Genomic DNA, 7,306 nt, shown 5'->3' on the forward strand with positions numbered 1-7,306 from the left:
TTATGTGCGACCTTTTTTTTTTTGCCCCCAGGTTTGAAATGGAAAAAAAAAAATAAAAATAAAAAAAAATAAATGAAAATGAATAAAATTCTGATTGAAAAAAAAAATTTTATGGTGGAGATAATTTGAAATAAAGAGTGAACAAAGAAATAGATTTGGTTTGCTTCTTATTTTTTCTTTCTTTAATTTTAATTCTTTTTTTTTATTTGAGGTTTCTTGTTTCGGTAATTGTCTTTTGCTGGGGAATCACCCGTTTGTTTGAGCTGACATGGAGATTAACCCTTTCGTTACTGTATTTATTTTGAGATGCTCTGTGTTTCTTTCAATTACTTTGAATATAACAAAGAATTTACTAAAATAACTTAGTTACCATTAGGCTAGTATTAAGAACATAAATTATGACTAAGGTTTGGTGGAAGATTTTAATTCAAAACTTATGAAAACAAGACAGGAGTGGCTGTGTGGTAAGTAGCTTGCTAACCAACCACATGGTTCCGGATTCAGTCCCACTACGTGGCATCTTGGGCAAGTGTCTTCTGCTATAGCCCCGGGCCGACCAAAGCCTTGTGAGTAGATTTGGTAGACGGAAACTGAAAGAAGCCTGTCGTATATATGTATATATATATATATGTATGTGTGTGTGTTTGTGTGTCTGTGTTTGTCCCGCTAGCATTGCTTGACAACCGATGCTGGTGTGTTTACGTCCCCGTCACTTAGCGGTTCGGCAAAAAGAGACTGATAGAATAAGTACTGGGCTTACAAAAAGAATAAGTCACGGGGTCGAGTTGCTCGACTAAAGGCGGTGCTCCAGCATGGCCGCAGTCAAATGACTGAAACAAGTAAAAGAGTAAAGAGTAAGACATTTGTACTTAGAGCCAGAAGTGGTTTCAGCCGGGTTGGTAACAAAAGGGTTAAAAATCATCATTTTAATGTCCATTTTTCTATGACAAGATGCCCTTCCTGATGCCAAATCTATTTCTAAGGAAAGTAATATTTTCCCAAGGCCAGACATATTTTTGCAGAACATTGGAAACCAATGACACTGCTTGTATGCAGTGATACACATTTACAACTATCACACAATGCCAAGACAAGAAGACACAAAATACTCATACATACAAACATACATACATACATACATACATATATATATATCTACCGTAAATCCTCAAGTATAATCCGCATTTTTTCCCCAAAATTTCAAAGTCAAAATCCCTAGTGCGTACTATAAACGAGGTTAAAAATGAAAATTATTTTCTAAGCAATGTCCGAGTCTCTATTTTCTGTCTGGCAATGTTTATTCAGACACATTTTGTGATGTCGGGCGCAAAAATACTTCAAGCTAAGCCTGAAAGCAATGAAGTCATTAAAGAATCATCCATAACTTGCAGTAAGCAACATTTATTAAACGTTATTACTGTTATTTCTTTATTTTCTGCAACCAAAATGCACAAAAAAGCTACACATTTGCATTATGTTATATATACAATAATAATAATAGAGGACGTTACTGGATACATTTTTGCAAACCAAGGACGTTATATAGACCTCCTTGACTCATGTTAGAGAAGGGGTGCATATTGTACACAAGGTTTAGGTTTTTCAGAGGTACAGCCCCCTAAAAATCCCCTGTGTATTATACTCAAGGGCGGACTATACTTGAGGATTTACGATATATATATATATATATATCATCATCATCATCGTCATTGTATAATGTCTGCTTGCTGGCATGGGTTGGTCAGTTTGACATGGAATTGGCTAGCAGGGTGCTGTCCAGACTCCAGCTGTCTGTTGTGGCATAGTTTCTACAGCCAAATGCCCTTCCTAACACCAACTACTTAGCAGAGTGTGCTGGGTGCTTTTTATGTATTTATATATATACTGGCAGTACTGCCCGGCGTTGCTCGGGTTTGTTTCGACCCTTTAGAATTGGAATTTTTGAAAAGTAAAAATTTTGCATTATGTAGCTTGTTATTCTCTTTAAGTGAACATTTTTCTGGTTGAAATACACCGAAAAATGGCGACACAGCAGTAAAAAAATTGTAAAAAATAAAGTTTTTCATAGAAAAAAAGCACCTTTTTGATGTAAATGATTTTTGGTATTAGCATGGTCTAGTTTGAATTTTATCTTCTACGGAATGAAGAGCAAGCCTTCTTCTATCATACTCTCAATTTTGGTCAACTTGCACCGCAGGGCCTCGGAGTAGATAGTGTTAGTTGAAGGCTACCAAATCTGCCACACCCAGACAACTTCAGCTTTATATATAGAGAGATTAAGAAAGTAATGAGTATATATATGCTTATGACAGCCCATCAAAGGTGATGACAGTGTAGATCCAAGACATCCAGCCTGCTCCATCTCCAGCACATTGTTTTTCATAGGAGTGGTTGACAAGACCGATATGAGATGGGCATATCCTGTGGCAGATAGGGCAGCGAGCTGGCAGAAACGTTAGCACTCCGGGCGAAATGCGTAGCCTTATTTCGTCTGCCATTACGTTCTGAGTTCAAATTCCACTGAGACCGACTTTGCCTTTCATCCTTTGAGGGTTGATAAATTAAGTACCAGTTACGCACTGGAGTCGATATAATCGACTTAATCCGTTTGTCTGTCCTTGTTTGTCCCTTCTGTGTTCAGCCCCTTGTGGATAGTAAAGAAATAGATAGGGCACTGAAGGTGATTTGAAACAACTGGTGCAGGGGTTTGATGACAACGGCTCATCTTCTCTTCATACAGTCTTCTGCTTTCAGTTTCAAAGCTCTCTAATCCAGCATTACAGATGGACTGCCATGCCTTCTGTTGACAGCCCAGGGCTCAAACCAATTGGGAGGGACACAGCATAAAATGAGAGATGGCTTGGAGTGATCATGAAAATAGTGGTAAGTAGCTTGTTTACAAACCACATGGTGCCGGGTTCAGTCCCACTGCATGGCATCTTGGGCAAGTGTCTTCTACTATAGCCCCGGGCCGACCAATGCCTTGTGAGTGGATTTCGTAGACGGAAACTGAAAGAAGCCCGTTATATATATGTATATCTATATATATATATGTTTGTGTGTGTGTGTATGTGTTTGTGTGTGTGTGTTTGTCCCCCTAGCATTGCTTGACAACCGATGCTGGTGTGTTTACGTCCCCGTAACTTAGCGGTTCGGCAAAAGAGACCGATAGAATAAGTACTGGGCTTAAAAAAGAATAAGTCCCAGGGTCGATTTGCTCGACTAAAGGCGGTGCTCCAGCATGGCCGCAGTCAAATGACTGAAACAAGTAAAAGAGTAAAGAGTATCCATGAGGCCTTTTCCTGGTCTCAATATTGTTGAAGAGGATCATCTTCAGGAGCTGTTTAATCAGCATCTGAAACACATGGCCAACCCAGAGGAGGAGAAGACAAAGGATGCAGGCCTCAACACTGTATATCCCAACTCTCAGGAGGATTTTGGTATGTAGCGCCTTGTCCTTTCACATGAGGTTTAGGATAATTTCGAGTGATCTGATATGAAAAGCTTCTAGTTGTCTGGTCTGGCACTGGAAAAGGGTTCAGCTCTCAGACCTGTGCAGAGGGTGGATACTCAGAGAACTCGATTAAATGGAAACTTTTTTGCTTGCTCTAAGGTTCTTGTTCACTGAGTCTCCCAAAAGATGCAAAACAGCTTCTGAAGATGATCCTCTTCAACAAGATCGAGACTGGAAAAAGGCCTCATGGGCGTCCAAAATTTTGTTTTCATGATCACTCCCAAGCCATCTCTCAATTTATGCTGTCCCGCCCCCAATTGGTTTTAGCCCTGGGTTGTTAACAGAAGTTAACAAAGTTGAACTGACAGATTCCAGTGTTAGAGATTGTGCTTTTGAGATAGCAAAATGAGTGTGCCTGTGGTAGAGAATTATCAACAATAAAAACGGGATGAGGTGAAGGTGAGTACATCTAAAACCATTATGACCCAGTAACATTTTACATACTTTCATTCAACCCCAGGATGGCAAAAGAGTTGACAAAGAACAGTAGAAATTGCATTCACCTCAATAGACGTCATTGAATGGTTGAAATTGCGGAAATGCAAGAAATTTAACAAGAAATAGCTTACAAACTACAGAATTTTCTCAAGAAAGCCAAGAGAAAAAGATGTTTTATGTAACACATTCTACCAGTGTACGAAGTTTAAAAGTGTTTAGTTACAAAGAAATTATTTTAAAAATCTGCCGGTCAAAGTGAAAAGATCCCCCAAAAATATTTGTTGCGACTATGTTTGATGAAATTAAGTATCTTCAAATGAAATCTCAATTGTTACGCATTTTGCGATTTGTTGATGAGAAGGAAAAGCCTTGAAAAAAGGTTTTTTCTGATACGTCAATGTCAGTAAAGCTAGAAAAGCTGCATCGCTGACAGGAGTTTACTTTGCGGTACTACTAAAGAACAATGGTCCCGGTGCGCGCACTCGCGCATCCGCGCTAGCTAGTCATGACTAGTCAATCCTTACTTTGTGTTTTTGTGTTTTATTTACTTTGTTTAACAAAAATTATTTGCTTTGTGTAAAAAAATGATTTATTTTGTGTTATATTTACTTTGCTAAGGTAGTCGTTGTAGGATCGACTAGTCACGACTAGCTAGCGCGGATACGCGAGTGCGCGCACCGGGACCGCTCTTCTTAAGTAGTACCTTAATTTGCTGGGTGTGTAAAGGAATTACCTTCTTCTAAGTGTATTCTATAACACTAAAAACCATTTCCCCCTAAATATGCGCTGCTGAAATTAGGGTGCATCTAATATGCATGTACGTTTTTTATGTCATTAAATACGGTATTATATCTTACTAAGGCGGCGATCTGGCAGACACGTTAGCACGCCGGGCGAAATGCTTAGCGGTATTTCGTCCGCCGCTGCGTTCTGAGTTCAAATTCCGCCGAGGTCGATTTTACCTTTCATCCTTTCGGGGTCGATAAATTAAGTACCAGTTACGCACTGGGGTCGATATAATCGACTTAATCCGTTTATCTGTCCTTGTTTGTCCTCTCTGTGTTTAGTCCCTTGTGGGTAGTAAAGAAATAGGTATTTTGTCTGCCGTTACGTTCTGAGTTCGAATTCCGCTGAGGTCGACTTCACCTTATATCCTTTCGGGGTCGATAAATAAGTACCAATTACGCACTGGGGTCGATATAATCGACTTAATCCCTTTGTCTGTCCTTGTTTGTCCTCTCTGTGTTTAGCCCCTTGTGGGTAGTAAAGAAATAGGTATTTCGTCCGTCTTTACGTTCTGAGTTCAAATTCCGCTGAGGTCGACTTTACCTTTCATCCTTTCGGGGTCGATAAATAAGTACCAATTACGCACTGGGGTCGATATAATCGACTTAATCCCTTTGTCTGTCCTTGTTTGTCCTCTCTGTGTTTAGCCCCTTGTGGGTAGTAAAGAAATAGGTATTTCGTCCGTCTTTACGTTCTGAGTTCAAATTCCGCTGAGGTCGACTTTACCTTTCATCCTTTCGGGGTCGATAAATAAGTACCAATTACGCACTGGGGTCGATATAATCGACTTAATCCCTTTGTCTGTCCTCTCTGTGTTTAGCCCCTTGTGGGTAGTAAAGAAATAGGTATTATATCTTACTGAAAGAAAGACGTGTATTAAATACGATTTATGGGACTTTGAGTGCTCAGATCCAAGGGAAGTAACTCTGAATTAAAGACTTATAATTAAAGGGAGGCAATAATTTATCTTTCATTTTACGTATTATGAGCGGCTGTACCAGGCATTACAGGGGTTTATTAATATATAAAAAAACTAGCTGTATAGCCCGGCGTTGCTCGGGTTTGTTTCGACCCTTTAGACTTGGAATTTTTGAAAAGTAAAAATTTTGCATTAAGAAGCTTGTTATTCTCTTTAAGTGAACATTTTTCTGGTTGAAATACACCGAAAAATGGCGACACAGCAGTAAAAAAGTCGTAAAAAATAGGGATGTTCATAAAAAAAAAGCACCTTTTTGATGTAAATAATTTTTGGTGTTAACATGGTCCGATTTGAATTTTATCTTCTACACAATGAAGAGCAAGCCTTCTTCTATCATACTCTCAATTTTGGTCAACTTGTGCTGCAGTTATATGCTTGAAAATATAGTAATTTGAAAAAAAAAAATTTATAGTTTACCAAAATAACTTAGTCTTTATTAAACTAGTGTTTAAGGCAGTGAGCTGGCAGAATTGTTAGCATGCTGGACCAAATGCTTAGTGGCAATTTGTTCATCCTTATGTTCTGAGTTCAAATTCCACCAAGGTCAACTTGGCCTTTCATCCTTTCTGAATTGATGAAATAAGTACTCGTTATGCATTGGGGGTTTGATGTAATTGTCTAGCTAGCTCTTTCCTTCAAAATTTCGGGTCCTGTGCATATAGCAGAAAGGATCATTAAACTGGTATTTGAAATATTCATTAACAAGACATTTTGATAGAACAATTTAATTTAGCAGCGTGGAAGGTGTTTGTAAGCCATTTAAGAAACACACAAAAACCGTTCGATTCACTTCAACATTTAAGTTTAATTTGTCAAAATATTTTCATCGCTTTAAGACCGTGACTGTTCACTGCAGCACGGTCTAAAGCGACGAAAATATTTTGACAAATTAAACTTAAATGTTGAAGTGAATCGAACGGTTTTTGTGTGTTTCTTAAATGGCTTACAAACACCTTCCACGCTGCAATTGTTTTCGTTTCAGCACACGATCTCAGATCAAATCACTTGCTATGCGAGTACATCTCTGTAATTTAATTTAGACCATTTTAAAGCAGGAATTTTGTATCACGGAACCAAAGGAAGTCTCGGGAGGGCTGGTATTAAAAGTGCCCGTTGGATTTTAGCATCTACCTTGCCAGAATGATGATTCACGGTTACTAAGGATTAAAAGAGGAGATGAAAATGAAAGATTTAATTATCTTATTTTATTCAAAAAAAAAAAAGCACATTGTAGAGGAACAAATAACAATATATGTATGAATGTTTAAATGTTAAAATAATATAAAACAATGTTTATTTATTCCAAAATTTTGTCCAGACCCTTTATGTTTTTCAATACATACTTTAATAACTTTAAAAAAATTATTTACTGTAGATAAATCTTTCTCATAACAAGGCAGACCTCTTTAAGGGTGGCGTTAGGATTGAAAAGGTAGGGACAGATTTGCAACATTTACTAAAATTGGGAGGGGTGGTTTCAAGGCATTTAAACTTGCCTAACACCATAGTGCAAAAACACAAAAAAAACAAACAAACAAACAAAAAACAACAAAAAAAAAGCAAAACAAAGAACAAAAAACAATCCCCTT

The sequence above is a fragment of the Octopus sinensis genome, linkage group LG19 (assembly GCF_006345805.1).
Source record: "Octopus sinensis linkage group LG19, ASM634580v1, whole genome shotgun sequence".
Taxonomy (NCBI): Eukaryota; Metazoa; Mollusca; class Cephalopoda; order Octopoda; family Octopodidae; genus Octopus; species Octopus sinensis.